Here is a 16,685-nt window from a genome sequence, read left to right on the forward strand (position 1 = left end):
CCACGCACAGTGAGGCAGATGGTTCAGGAGGCAAAGGGAAATCCAAGGGCCACAGTTGGAGAATTACAGAACTTGGTTGCATCTTGGGGTCACCAAGTCTCCAAATCTACAATTAGACGCCACCTCCATGCAAATAGGCTATTTGGAAGGGTTGCCAGAAAAAAGCCTTTATTGAGAGCAACCAACAAACGTAAGCGCCTGGAGTTTTCTAAATGGCATTGGCACTTCGATTGAAACCGGGTGCTATGGTCACAGCGGTGGGTTTGGCGTCGAAAGAAGGATGCGTGTGCAGAAAACAACGTCATACCTACTGTAAAATATGGTGGTGGATCTTTGATGTTATGGGGCTGTTTTGCTTGCACTGGTCCTGGGGCCCTTGTTAAGGTCAATGACATCATGAACTCTACCGTACCAGGACATTTTAGCCAAAAACCTGGTTGCCTCTGCCAGGAGGCTGAAACTTGGCCACAAGCGGATCTTCCAGCAAGACAATGACCCCAAGCACACATCAAAATCCACAAAGAAATGGTTAATTGACCACAAAATCAAAAGTCCATAAGCGCAGACCGAAGGATAGCAAGGATCTGGAAAGATTCTGTATGGAGGAATGGTCCAAGATCCCTCCCAATGTGTTCTCCAGTCTCATTAAACATTATAGAAAAAGACTCAGTGCCGTTATACTTGCAAGGGAGGGTGCACAAAGTACTGAAAACAAGGGTGCCAATAATTGTGACACTTCATTTTTTTGGGAAATAAATTTATAATTTGAGAAATGTGTAATTTTGGTTGATTCAATTGAATCATTAATGAAGTCAAATATATTCCACATGTTGGAAAATTACAATATAGCTCAGTACTGGTATTTATTTTATACAGTCTTTTTTGCTCATCTTTATCAAGGGTGCCAATAATTTTGGAGGTGACTGTAAATATGCTGTGCTTCTCTCTTTTCAGAATGAGCCTCTTATCAAATACTGAAACTGAATCCAAAGTCATAATACCAATACTGTACTGTGATGAAATAGGACCCAGACATGCTTCGGTGCATCAATCTGTAGATGAAGATTAAAATAAAATCATCTCCCTGACTGAATCACACTAACTTACACATATGGCGACTGGAGACTGGGGCGCGGTAAACAGAAACACTATGTGCAACACCCAAAGACACAAAGCTTCTATATCAACATGGTAATGAGTCACCTCTCAGAATATTTGTACAACCCGGGTGACAAATGCCACTTTGTTCTGGCCAAGCATGAGCCTTGCCTCATCTGGCCAGTGCAGAACAGCTCACCCCACATCAGAAAGAAAAACGCAGAGCTGCACACTACAGGCTCTATTCACAAAGCTTTAGCTCAAGAGTCGATTAAAGAATGTATTTCAAAGCCTGCTTTTTATGAAAAATCAAGTTGAATATTCTTGAAACTGTTGTGGGGTACTGATATAAAATATAAAAAAAAAATATATATATATATTTTTTAAACACATTCTTTAAAAACAACCACACATTCCAAATCTCTATGGGATTCTGCTTTGGCAATTTAGCCAACAGTGCAATCCCCCTTGGTTAGCAAGAAATATATAGATCTTGGCAGAGGGATGGTTCAAAAAGATGCAGACTATGTGAAAGTCAATAACCATTCAGGGATGTTAAAACGGAAAGAATGTTCAGTTCATCTCTCAATCTTAACAAATAGGATGTTTTCATCCGATTCTTGTACGTGTGACATCTATAAAGGTGCTGTGTGCTGTGATGGGGAGAGGTAAAGAACACACACTCTTTTGCCAATAAAGTCTTACTTTCGTGTGAAAAAAAAAAAATCCCATTAACAAACCCAAAAAAATCTAAAATGTGTCCCCAATACCCTCCGCTACAAGCGAGTGTCAGCTACTGGAATTGTTTACGATCTTCTACACAGATCCATGAACATGATTAAGGGATGAGGTTACATAATTACAGGTTTTTATTTGGCAAATACACAGTTAGCATAAATAGTACTGACATTTTAACCATCATCTCTAACTGTATAATTAAAAGCAGGATAGCGCTCTTTTTAAACAAGACACACATGTGATGCATCTTTACAATGCTTCTTGTTGTCTTCACTACACTGAAGGCACAAGACTGAAGTTTCATACAGTTTTGCCTAAAGGATCTTTACTATATTTAAAAATAATCTTCATCTGCATTTGTCTTGAAGCACATTCCCATTTTCTACTTGTACCAATGCAATTTACATTAACTACTAGGTAGTGCAAGAATGCTTTGTGACTTGGGTAAATTGTGTCTCTGCTGTTTCTTTATTTCCTCTTGTTCTTGGTCTCGATAAGAATCTATCATGGGCAGGTCACTAGTGTCTTTCTCTTCTTGTTCACACAGCCTAAATAAAGGAAGTCCATCAACACACACACAAAAAAGAGAGAACTTGGAACACAATTTTACATGGTCCTGCATATGGGATGCTACAGTAAACCAGAGATCTTAAGATAGGGGTATTCTTGATCACAACAGGTTTTTAAAATAAGACTTGCTTAAATCTGTTTTTCATCTATAGGTGGTGGCTAACCATACATACAGCATCTTTAAATTTTGAGTCAAGGTGGTAAAAACCCTTGTGAGCAACATGTATTTGAGGTACATTACAAGGATGGAAATAAGACTCCTATTGCATATCAGTTTCACCTATTCCGGGTTTTAAGTTTAAGACCCAGTTTATTGGTAACAAGCACAGGCATATCGTATTAAACTCATAGTAAAGCCAGGAATGGATCAAACTTAGTGCTGGGACGAACACAGGATTTTCACGTTCGGCTATTCGCTCACAATTTAAATATTTATTCGGATACTCATTCGTTTTCAAAAAGTAATAAAAGCCATTATATTGCTCAGAACGTAGGCAGACAGTATAGCAGCAGGGGCAGGGGGCGTGGCCCCTGTGTGTGTGTCTTTATTTTAAAGCAAGACCTTACAATATGCTAAAGAAAAAAAATATCCCAGGAGGAAAAAGACGACGTTGTGTAGGCCTTACTTTACCCTAATGAATTAACTACAAAACAAAGGATGCCAAATAGCAGTTGAAGTTGTTTTGTTTATTCACTAAATAAATAGTACACAAAGCTGAAATAGCATTTTATTTATTTTTTTCATTCCTTGCCATTTCTGTTTCTTCACAGTAAACAGTGGCCATAGACACGTTTTCATAAAGTAATAACATGAGGTTAACGTGTGCCTTTTTGTAGCTGAACAAGCAAACAAAAACTGAAATTTAACTTTAAACACTTCAAATAACATGAAAATGGTGTTGTAAAGTGATGGGGGAAAAACTCACTGTTATGGTTCTCGCTTATTACATTCCATAAAACAAAGTAGCAACAAAAAATATATATATATAATCTACTGTATATAAAAATCACTACACAGGCATTTCAGAATGACATGCTTGCCTTTTTTCTGTCCCATGAGACTGACTCCCTCTAAAGCAGTACAACGTGTTTTTGTCCCAGGTGGATTTTCATAGAGATCACTATGCATGCACGCGCATAATCTGGTTTGTTTACTTTTTGTTGTCTGAAACTTTTAAACAGAGGCTCAAGAGCAGCTGTGTTGCTCCTGTGTTTTTTTTGTGTTTTGTTTTTATATATTAAATCTCACATATCACACAGAGCTCTTTCATTTACCATTTTTTTAAACTGTCGCGCAACTTCTGGTGAAGTGGTAAATAAGTGTCATTTTTGTCATTTCTAGCGAATACGAACATCTGATTTTTGTATCCAAATACATGTCAAAAAATATTTGTTCGACTATTCGGATATTTGTCCCAGCACTATTCAAACTGCTATGCAATGGGAGTCTTATTTCCATCCCTGAATTTGGGATGTTTCTGTGCATAAGTCAGTTGCACGTTTTATACAACATAAAAACCAGGGAACTTTCAGCAAGCATGGCATTATTTAAACGGTAACACTTTAAAATAAGTGTCTGTTCATGATTATTTCATGTGTATTAAGGGAAATGTTATGAAGTCATGAAAAGTATGAAATCATGCTTGTGACTCTTGAATTCAATAGGAATTTAATTTGAAATCAGTAGGAAATCATGTTTTAGTTACATTGGAATTACAGACACTTATTTTAAAATGTTACCATTTAAGCAAAGCAGGCAGAACCTTTCCTTATTACATGCCTACGGCAAAACAAGGTCAACATAAATACAGTACATCATACACCACCAGGCTGCAAAAAAGACAAAACAAACACATTCTTCAATGCATTGATCCTGGTTATTAAAGCCTTTTGTGCTTTACTAACAATTACATGAGTGAACCCTAACCTACCCCTTTAGCAATGCTATCTGACATGGTGTGAGCCAGCACAGGACTGAAGACCAGTTATCTTTTCTCCCGGTTCAGGGAGCACACAGAAATAGTTCACTTGTCTTGACAGCCAGATGCACTTTGACAGGAAGTGCTAGGCCTACATCTCAGAGTCAAGGAAGAAAAAGAAAACAAGAAACACAGCGCTTTGTATCAGATTATATTATTCAATATCCTTAATGCAAAGTCACCACCCACTTATCTTGATCAGGGCAGCAGGAAATGCTTGCTCCTAGTGATACGCTGCCTAAACATTTCTGAGCAGGCCAAGAGAAGCGACATGGACGCAGTCTGCATGAAAAAGTTACAGAGAAGAAGCATGCCTTGTAGAGACTGTGTTTTCTGATGTTAGCAGCATGCTATTTTCTTGCTGGTATACAGCACTGTGGTGGAATTTGTGATTAAAGAGAAACGCTTTTCTTTCAGCTAAAATGTGTGATGGGAACAGGTTTTACACAGACAGACACACGCATGTACGTTCCAGTATAAAGTATGCGTTTGTATATGTTTAGCGTCGCTATCTGATCAGAATTTCTCGCTGTCACTCCCTCTCCTCCATTTGCTGAACCACAACCATAAAGTCTTCCTCTTTAAACATGACATGCTGGTTGTTATTTGGGAGATTAGTTTTAGGGTTGAACGTTATTAATTCTGCAGTTCTGCCTAAATGATAGCTCACCACATATACAGCAGCATTATGAAACAATCTGTTTCTACAGCTGGAGGCATTACCCATGCGCCAGGATTCAAAACCCAAGATACTGTATTCTTGCTCTGGATTCTTGGCTCGACGTTGTTTTACACAGACTGGATTTAAAAGGTCTCTGCTCCCTTGTGCGGGTGTGGTTTTTCAAAGAGAAGCGTGTTTCTGAATATTAGCTTGAGCTAAAGGAACGACTTTCAGAAAGTGGGCAGTGTGCAAAGACATGCTATTGACCAATCAATGTTGTGGACATATGTAATAAGCTAATAAAGTAATTGCGTCATTTTCTGAGCAACAGGCTCAACAACCATGAACCTGGTTGTAAACAAACCAGCAAGATGATGTCGTGTTCAGGTTTTCTTTAGTGATGAACCAAAAGTTACTGTAAATATAAAACTGCTGTACAGTTCTGCTTCTACTAATGCATAATAAAGTTTCTTGTGTACAACGACTGCCTAATTATTATTATTATTATTATTATTGTATGCCGAGATTAATTACTACAGTACGCTACAGTCATACGATGGGGTAGGCAAAAAAAACAAACATGAATGTAGTCAGTAATGGGCGTAAAATTGAATCTGTTACATCTCACAATTCTAGGAGTCAAAATGCATCCAGAGTTCTACACTGCCAGACTCCTAATGTGGACATCCTCACTTCAACACAGTAAGTGAACGTCTGTATGTGTATTAGTGAAACGTACATTCAATGTACTGTATTATAGAAACTGAGGGGTGTTTATTTAATAACCGAAAATAACCGATTTTGCCAAATAAAAACAGATAACCTTCCCGTCCCCTGAAAAAAATGTTGAATACACGAAAAAATAAAAATATTCGAATGGCACATTACATACTTGAGTACATGAAAAAAGCCTTATAGATTAACTACGAGTAGAAGCAAACACGACTTTTTTTAAATGCTGACAAATGACAAGTCTGTTTGTTAAGTTATGCCTGTAGCACTGACCAACAACTCAACCAGGCTTAGCTACATCCGACATTAATATTCTGTCTGGCATTCAAAATGCACGTTCATGTGAATTGGATTTGCATATTAAAACGTGAAGACCCTAATTAATTATGCAATGCTTATAACAACAACATTCTACAGTAAACGCATTCTGTTTGAAATTGTGTTGCCTTGTTTTCAGCTAAAGTGAACAGATCCCTGCTTGAGTTCCCCTGTAATGATGGCACACAGCAGCTTCTGCAGCTGTTGCTAGGCAGTCCTGAAAAAACACTTCCGGGAGCACAGCACCTGCAAACCTTTAATGTGTAAACTGAAATACAATAATGTATACAGCAAGTCCTAAAAGAAGGAATCCAAACTTGGGTAATTTGACTATGATGAATATAAAGACATACTACATGTTAAAACGGAACAATGCCTAATAAGAAAAGGCAAGTTATTATTTAAACTGTGGACTGCAGTTCAATGTAAAACATCTACTGATGGCGTTCTGTGAATGGATAGTTACGTTAACATTGCTCTGACCATTAATAGCATAACTAGGTATGTTCCTTGCTTTGAATTATTAAAACAGGTTATTGATTAAACAAAGTAACTTGACTTAGATTCATCTGATGTCAGTGCTTAATGGCTAATTGTAAAAGGTAGTAATGCTAAACTATTGTAAAGTATGTTACAATATTTGCACTATTTAGATTTTATGAATGTTATTATTTGTTAGAATTAAACAGATGTAGAACATTTAGGATGCTATATAATGTGTTCTTTTATTCTGAATACAGCAAAAATGATTATTTGTTTTGTACTGCGCAGCATTATGCTACTGTAGCTTTAATTGGAAGAGATGTGCGCTATGAATGCATCTTAATTCAGTAAACAAAAGGAAAAACCTGTGCCTAAGGAAATAGAGTATTGAACAAAAAACTCTCGCCTTGGACATTGTTTGTGCACTTCATGAACCCAGTTGGCTCCTCTGAAGAGTAAACTTAAACTTTGCCGGCTTACATGATTATGCTGTCTGCTCGTACAGTACGTAAGAATTAACCTTGGGAGCATAAGAGCAGGAACTAGTGTTCGGGTAATCAAACACATGAAAATGCTGGACCCTGTGTATTCAAAAAGGAATACACAATTTGTTTTGTGTGTGTGTGTGTGTGTATATGTATATATATATATATATATATATATATATATATATAACATACACACATACACTCCTATGCTGCTCAAAAAAGTGTTCTTTTCAAATAGCTTTCATAGTTCTGCATGTGTCCACAAGCCTCAGTCATTGAAGCTAGTTTAGGGTACATTACTTCATAGCCTGAAAGAATTTTGTCCAAGGACAGCAAGTCTTCTGCTTTAATTTGCTACTGTCAGCAGTGTTTACATCAGTTACAAGCTTTATCAAATGTGGCTTTTCCTTGAAACTAGGTCTATAGTGTTAATACCAGTAACTTCCACAAATATTAAATGTACAGTAAAATCATGATTTGTATTTGAGAACTGCCCTTCCTCCCATTCCAAGCCTCTGCTAACTGCAAGTGTCCTTTCTCCCTTTCTGCTTTCAATGCAGAAGTTGCAGGACATGTCTCAGATAAGACCTCTGGCTTGCATGAAGTGTTCAAAACCCTGCTTTGACCATTATTATTTTGCTGCAATTAAGGCCAGTCCTCAAAGAACCTTGCAAAACTACTGTCCAAGGTCTATCAGAAATCAAAAAAGCAGTTATATCCCTATTTAACTCTACTTTTCAAAGTTGCACTATATATATAATATATATATATATATATATATATATATATATATATATATATACACACACACACACACACACACACACACACAGTGCAAAAAAATGTGTCAAGTGAATATCTGTAACTCATTGATGGACAGGGTGTCAACGACTTACAGTCAAGTGAAAGCTCACATGGATAGTTGTAATCCCTGTATACCAGAGAGGAAACTGATCAGGAATTGAAACCCACCCACCAACCATCGCCTTTGCAATCTTCCCACGGACTGTGGAACCTGCTCCCACTGCAAAACCATGAACTCTGAATTACTGACTCACTGGAAAGTATCATCAGACAGTTCATCTGCTGACAGAGTTGCAAAGTATTTCCAGCTGTGGCAGCTTCCCTCACCCCTCCCCTCACATGTGCAAGACCATTCCTATATTATGCAAGTCTCCTTAAAGCACCTTCTGAAACACAGGCATGAACACCCCTGGCATACTATACCAGTGGACATGACACTATATAAAAGGTACTCGCCACGTTTACTGTATGCCAACAGTATTTCGTTTCTATACCAAATACAGTCAATTAATAATTTGATTCATACAGGATTGTACACATATATGTATTCCAGCTACTGCATACTAATGTTGCATATATGCTGCTGCTAAAACACTAAACCTAAAATGACTTAAAAACAGCAGACAAGAAGAAACTGCTAGGCAACGCCTGTCAGGCTATTACCAAAAATATGATATTCTAGTGTGCATTTTAAAATAGCAATACAACCGGATAACAAAATAGAAAATCAAAATACATTTGAGAATACCATGCGCATTTCAAAGACAGTGATTTTAAGTTAAACATCTTTCTTAATAGATCCCGGTTATGAGGAGTTGAGAGATTGTAATCCCCAATAACAAAATGAATTTAAAAAACAGAACCAAATTAAGGGAATACTAGGAATACGAGGTTAACTCCAGGCTAATTCCAGTAGTCGAGTAAACACGATATGCTTTTAAACATCAGGAACAGGCAGCCACTGTCGTCTGTACTGCTTCTCTGGTGCAGAATCTGATACAGAGTGCAGCACATAAAGTTACCATTTATGGGACTACACTTCAATAGCAGAGGACATTAAAACCAGGCTTCTAGGGACTCAACAGCACAGAGCTCTCCATTAACGTCATATCGTAGAGTTTCTCAGTGGGGATAGACTGCGTGATACTAAGCCACTACGCGCCGACACCATCTGGTGCTCTCCTTGGATGTCTTTAAGTACCTCCTGGAGAGATCAGAATCCACGGTGGTGGGATTCAAACAGATCATTCCCCAAAAGCTGCACACAGGTACTTTTGAACTGAGAAAGACAGTCCATAATCTACTGTCAACTCGTTCCATAATAAACATATGCTTTCAAAGCTACTGGAAAACAAATAGTTTCTGGGGTTAAGAAGATTCAATAAAGGGAAGCAAATGCACAGATAATGCAATATTGGCCTTAGTACAAATACTGCAATATCATTTTAAATTAACATATAACTTAAATTTAAACAGCTGTATGAAAAGTTACCCAAAAACATTACTTCCTAATTGGGTGTGAGGCTCGCTATATGAAAAACTGTGTCATTGCACTTTCAAGCAATGAGCTAATCTTTCCCAAATGAATTCCAAATTCACCAGTACTACTGAATTATCCACAAAACCTAGTTGCAACTCCTTACAGAAGCCCTAGGTTATTCCTTTTAATAACAGGTTAGCAGAACCTTGGCACATTTGTTGTGAACTTTGTGTGTGAATGGTGCACAGGTTTTCAAGCTGTGACTCAGTATTCCTTTTTAGGCAACAGTTCTGTATTACAACATTATGCAACAAACAGACTCTTCTGCAACTCAGAAAGTTAGGTATGATTTTCTTAGTCAACAGAATGCATTTGTCTGCCCTTCCACCACATAATTGTTTCTGTATAAAATAAACAATGTTCCTTTGCTGTATATTACTATCTGTTAGCAAGCTGGTTAAGAAAACCACTTCTTCTGCATCATTACGTACATTCTGCTACCCCGTCACTCATCTCCATATCAGCACTCTCGAAAATGCAAATACACTTTTTTTGCTTCATTAGACCTTGATCTGATGCACTGTAAAAGAATAGTGAAAGACTTGCGACATGAGACACCTTAGATGATTGTTACTTCTGCATCCATACATACATACATACACATTCAGAATGTAATACTGCTGCTGTTACACTTCACTTGTGTATATTATTAATGGGGAAACCAACACCAAGCTTTTGTATTCACAATAGAGGGCACAGTACTTTACCTAGCAGTTATTACTTTGGAGCAAGGCGGCATCATCATAACGACATTCATGACTTGCGCTCAGAATTGTAATCATGACACTGCTATCCTTAAAGCTGCTTTTTAAAAAGGACCAATAACTCTGCGATTTACACAATGTTACTAAAAGGATATCTACACTACAATTAAAACTGAATCCTTGGCCCAGTGTAGCAAACACAACATCTTTAAGGAATTGCTTAAGAATGAAATCATTCACGACCCTGACTGGAAATGTTTTTAATTACTCCAATTATCTAATGCATCCTAAATAATGGAATGGATCATTCACATTATTTGAAAACTTAAACACAGTCTATATCTATCTATATATTAGGGCTGTCACTCAATTAATTTTTGATCGGTTAATTTATGGGCATTAGCTGATTAACCGGTAGATTCATCCCTGCAGGTTTTTAATAAAGGTAATGATCTTATAGTGGCTGTCCTGCATAGCAATACTAAAAAATAAATCAATAGAATCTATTAAAAAATAAATAAAAAGCCTATTGGGAATTTGGTCTTTTTAAAAGCATTTTTATTATTTTAGTACATGTAACACATTTTCACAGAACCTCAATCCATGAAAGAGTTTAATAGCAAAATATAATTCACAAGAACCGAGAATGGATTTTCTTTTGTCTTTCATGCAAACATACATAACACTTATAGGCTCCTTATGAACAACCTTTTTTACATTATATTCAAAAGAACAAACCCAACAACAACAACAGCCATAGCTTACATACAGAATTTATCAAATGCACAGATTCCAATAACTTTATATTACTACTATTCAGTGATCATTGCCAAACAGGAAATCATTTATATATTTAAAAAAAAAAAAGTTCCCCTCCTGTTGACAAATTACATATACATAATTTATAAACACTTGCGTTCTCTGAAATATTAAAAAAAAACAAAAACAAAAAAAACTTAAAATCCTGTTATACGTATTCACAGGGATGTAGGGCCAAATAAAATGTCAGTCGCGATCTACAGCGTTCTGTTTATTAATCTGCTAAAACATACTTTGTAGTAATAGGATGACCAATTAAAATGGTTAAAGTAACTTGGGATGACTGCAAACAATATTGCAAACTACTCACACTACCGTTGTACGAAAAACTTTGATTGCAAATGAAATTGAACACACTTTTTTTACCAATGATTTTCCCTTCAGAGTTTAATTTATACCCAAAACAAGTTTAGAGTTTTCCCTTCGGTTCGGAACCCTCAATTTTGTGTTCTCTCCAACTATCTCCACGTGATACTGTATGTGACGACTCAATTTCCCATGTGTTAGTTACTTTGGATCTTAAATCTATAATGCCCAAACAGAACATTTAAATTCTGCACGATTAAGTTGTAAAAAAAAAAAAAAAAAATTAATCTAAAATCACCTCTTTAGTTGATTAATCTGTTAACTAGGAAGAGCCCTAATTATTTATATATCATATAGCGACCAACTTGTTGCCCATTTATAACTGCACTTCTGATGGCATGATCACTTTACAGGAATCCTATCCTACTGATATTTACAGAGAAAAGGCTAGTGCATAGACAGAAAGGCCATCTCCTGCCTTTCGTCACTCAACTGAATCAAAGGGGGGGTTGCTCGACCCTTTACGTCAATGTCATTCGTCAATTAATTGGAAAGCCTTTTAAACAAGAACTCATTATACCAATTTTGTGTCTCCCACATAGAAAAAAAAAGGTCATCAAAATTATAATTTCCAGTACCAGCTTCAGACATTTTCTCACCATGTGGTTAGGAGTTCTACTGCTCTTCCTTGGCATGCACACACACCTACCCTGGAAGCCCTTTCTACATCACTTGTGGTTTATGTATAATCCACCACAAGTGCAGGAAACACCTCTCCAAAATCTGGTCCACTTTAACTGTAATGACCCCTTTGCAAAAATCATAAACCGTAGGCCAAGTGGCATGATAAATTCACAAACTTCCTTATAACTAGTTTTGTAATGGGAAACCACTCATTAAACAAAAAAAACAAAACAAAAACACAGAAATGACAAAACATTACCAAAACAATTCTGGTACCCTAAGACATTAATGCAGCAAAAGACGTAGATTCTGTACTACTGCTTTGTGCATTTTGCTGCGGGAACTTTTTCTTGTAATCAATCTTACTATGTTGGCTACATCAACTTTATGATATTTAACTATAATAACTTAAATAATGGTGAATTGTCTTTCTTCCGATTGTTTGAAGTAAGTTGTTGAAAAGTTGCAAATCAGGTACTTCGCTTGATCCTTGCTGTAGAAAACTCGAATTTGATCGCGCTACAAGATTAACATTGAGATAAAGTCTTGTTACGTGTACAAACAAGAGGATCCTATAAGATTATAGAAACCACTTACGTCATGCCTGACAAACAACTTGAACATAAAAGGTTATGGTTGCAATACACAACACCTTACAAAAATATTTCCAGCTGTTACTTTATTTTGTGTTTTAGAATTACACACACACTACATGTGTCAAATATCAGCACTGGACATGCAGATAAATAACCCACAGGCTTCCGAGGAAAATAAATAAAACCACAATGAAATATTTGCAAAGGTATGCTACCCAAGCCAATGACCCTCCATTCCCACTGTGTTTGCTTTAGCCCTAGCAAGCTGCTGCGCCCGTTCAGCTGTTTGCAAGTCTACGATCAGCCCATTGCAATCCCTTATTGCAAACAGTCAACGTTTTATTGACAGAGCTATCACACAAAATGAAGCGAGCAACCTCCCAGACATTTCGACTTTCAATTTTATTTATACTGTCGTTTCAGACGGAGCAAATTACCTCTGCTGTACAATATATGGCAAGGGAACAGGTTTAGTAATACATACTCCGGAAGACAACCTAATGCAGCCAGGGGCTATACAGTCATTGAATCACGATTAATTTGATCCACAAAACTTTCCTTTCTCAAGGCAGAAGGCATTATTTGTAAAGGATAGAGAAAAATAGCCTCAAATGTCACACCACATTCAGAGGTGGATATCTATAATTCAGGTGGCATAAATAATGTACAAAAAAACAGGTTATGGTCCTTGGCAAGTTCCTGCTTTAGAGTTTAAAATCATCCACCAAGTTTCACAACATCGACATGCAGTATTCATATTATTTCCAACCATTTCCACCATAGAACCATATTCCAGTATAGCCATGTTAGGTAAACTACAGAAAAATTAACTACTAGCTCAAGACAAGATAAATTACTAGCCGACCTCAGAAACTTAAATGTTGCAACTGCATCCTGAAAAAGCTGTCAAACCTTTTTTGCTCAAAGAGCCAACTTCCCCAACGTTCTGCTGTGTTTAACATGCCTTTGTCATGGGAAGTGTGTTTGAAAACAAACAGTGGAGGTATTTATAGGCTTCTGATGCCATGGTAACCACACATTTATTCACTACATAGCTAATGATGTAACAATCTACTGTTCCTTTTTATTTAAACCTTCAGGCATCATGGTATTATTATTATTATTATTTATTTCTTAGCAGACGCCCTTATTCAGGGCGACTTACAATTGTTACAAGATATCACATTATACATTATTTCACATTATACAGATATCACATTATTTTTACATACAATTACCCATTTATACAGTTGGGTTTTTACTGGAGCAATCTAGGTAAAGTACCTTGCTCAAGGGTACAACAGCAGTGTCCCCCACTGGGGATTGAACCCACAACCCTCCGGTCAAGAGTCCGGAGCCCTAACCACTACTCCACACTGCTGCCCCAGTGTGGAGCAGTGTGGAGGTATCTAGTCTATTTATCCAAGTAGTGTATTTTATTCTTCTATACTGTACATTAATTTTATTTTTTCTAAAATAATTTATTTCTTAGCAGACGCCCTTATCCAGGGTGACTTACAAGATATCACATTATTTTTACATACAATTACCCATTTATACAGTTCAGTTTTTTTTATTGGAGCAATCTAGGTAAAGTACCTTGCTCAAGGGTACAGCAGCAGTGTCCCCACCGGGGATTGAACCCATGACCCTCCGGTCAAGAATCCAGAGCCCTAAACACTACAACCACACACTAAGTCATCCATGGTGTGTCTGTTCCTTGTAAAGTGCTGAACTATTTACTTTTTTATATTTGATAGGTGGTTCTGCATTCTTTTACATAACGTACCTGTCTCTCCTACATATTTATTTGCGATTTCACTTTTATCTTAACCAATATATCTGCACACTTTACATGTGCTTTTACACATCTCCGTGTCCCTTAATGTATCTACGACCCCTTTATGTTTACTGAGAACTAAATATATATATATATATATATATATATATATATATATATATATATATATATATATATACACACACACACACACATATAATTTCTAAAATGCAACATTTATGAGTGTGGCAGCTGAGTCAAAATTGCACAGATTGAAGACAAATACACTGTTCTATGCATTAAGAAATTGCATACAATCTTACATTTCAATTGCAGTGAATGGAGTACAAAGGCTAATACAATTTTGCGAGGCAGAAGACTTTTTATATTAGAGCTGCACTATCAACACATCTGAAGCACCACAATCGTCTAATCTTAACACACTTCTTCACAGCTACACACACACAAACACTGGGGCGTACTTTAACCACTATGACAGCAACCACTTCTAATTTACAACCATTTGTTTTTAAGTGAAAATAAAATCCTGTATTCTGCCTGTACAGTCCACTGTCAAATGTGCTGTTACAGTAGAAAAAGTTTAGCTGTGCCATCACTCCATGAAAGGCCTATCCGACACAGCATGAGATAAAAAAAAACCCTTATGAACACGTTACACAATTTTCATTCCAGCCCGTCACTTTGCTTTTGGGACAGGCCATTATTAAATAATTTACAGTACAGGCAATAAATTAATGTTTTGCGATAACAACATTCAGGCATTTTAACATTATACATACGCCTGTTTTAGTGTCTAGTGTACAGTTCTTTAAATAATTCAATTAAATACTATAAACAAACATGTATTTATTTTAATACAACCATCACAAAATTGTAACTGCCCAATTAATCTGTCAGTCATTTTTTGTTATAAGGTTTCTTATATCAGTACGAGAATTAATATCTACCGGTACGTTAACGAAATGGGGCACCGGTTTCAATTACATTATTTAATTGACAAGGCAAACCACGCTTCAAAGACCGCTCTTTAAGCTTTTGTGGATATTGTCACTATTCGACTTTATTTTGTATGTAGAGGAGAAAAAAATATTAAGATTTGATAATAGAGGTATTTTAAATAAACGACACAGACTCACAGTATGAACTGAACTAGGCGGGGCTCGCCTCAGTCAGACATGATCAACCCCCTAGTGACTGCTCTGCTTGCAGAAGCTTCAGTAAAATGTCTTAAAAACAACATGAAAATTTGCATCAACGTCCATTTGTTTAAATTTTGTTATTATTTTATTTATTTTACAAGAGCTCAACGCCCTTATTGCATGTTAAAACAGCCGGGCCTGGAAGTATGGATCGGGTGGTGTTATGAGGAAACAGAAAATTCACATTTTTAAACTACACAATCTGACAACTTTTCCATTTCCGTTCCAACTTATTTACCCTGTCACAAGGTAAAAAATAAATCACAAAACGCCACTGCCCCTACCCTCCTTGCACCCAGTTTGGACTTAGCCTAATAATATTTAAAAAATGCCTAAAAGTTTAAAGTTGACCTCGGGAACCGACAGGAAAGGCTATGCTGTCAAGTAAAATAAAAGATTAGGAGGAGTTGGTCTGTTTCAGCCTTGCTCCGCCATATTTTAGACATTTGACCTGCTCTTCCGCAAATCGGCTGTCTTTTTAAAATTGCGTTTATAAACCGGTTTCCGTGTTCACTTAACCAACTGTTACCGCACTGCCGTCTCACGGGCGGGACTCCGCCGGTGGTAAAACCCATCTGCAGTGTTATATCGACGGTGTTCACCGCCGGCTAATATTACAAAGTTAAATTAAAATCTGCCCGGACACATACTACTTACAAGTTCCCTCTCCGTAGCTTCAATCTGTTTGTCTCTCTCTGAAGCTGCGCTTCGCTCTCTCTCGCTCTCTCTCTCGGGGTGAGGTTGTGAGTTTAGAGCATGACGTCGCAGCCTCGGTTTCAACACCACTCACAAACTAAGAATGTGCTACTCGTGTGCTTACATTAGAGGGTATCTCTGCAGCCTGGACACTCCAGGTCGTGCAGTGCCTTCAAAAGAACCACGACATGTTCCTGTCAGGACAACTGAGGAAGTCTGCACCTTTTTTTTAAAGTAACACAAACGTTTATTCGCTGCCAAACATAAGAACACAAGAACATAAGAACATAAGAAAGTTTACCCCATCTTGCTCGTTTGGTTGTTAGTAGCTTATTGATCCCAGAATCTCATCAAGCAGCTTCTTGAAGGATCCCAGGGTGTCAGCCTCAACAACATTACTGGGGAGTTGGTTCCAGACATGAACTACTTTAGATGTGTAATGGCTGCAGTATAGGATACTGACCTTAGG

General features: G+C 37.1%; 1 protein-coding gene across 1 annotated transcript in view; it reads right to left on the minus strand.

Moving 5' to 3' along the window:
* Positions 1–16,320, minus strand: part of LOC117415871 (ras-related protein Rap-1b) — a 41,686-nt gene extending 25,366 nt beyond the window's left edge. The window contains exon 1 of the mRNA XM_034026765.3: positions 16,178–16,320. The gene's annotated coding sequence lies outside the window, so the exon portion shown is untranslated. The remainder of the gene's footprint in view (positions 1–16,177) is intronic.
* Positions 16,321–16,685: the final 365 nt, after the last annotated feature.

This window comes from Acipenser ruthenus, chromosome 7 (genome assembly GCF_902713425.1).
Source record: "Acipenser ruthenus chromosome 7, fAciRut3.2 maternal haplotype, whole genome shotgun sequence".
Classification (NCBI taxonomy): Eukaryota; Metazoa; Chordata; class Actinopteri; order Acipenseriformes; family Acipenseridae; genus Acipenser; species Acipenser ruthenus.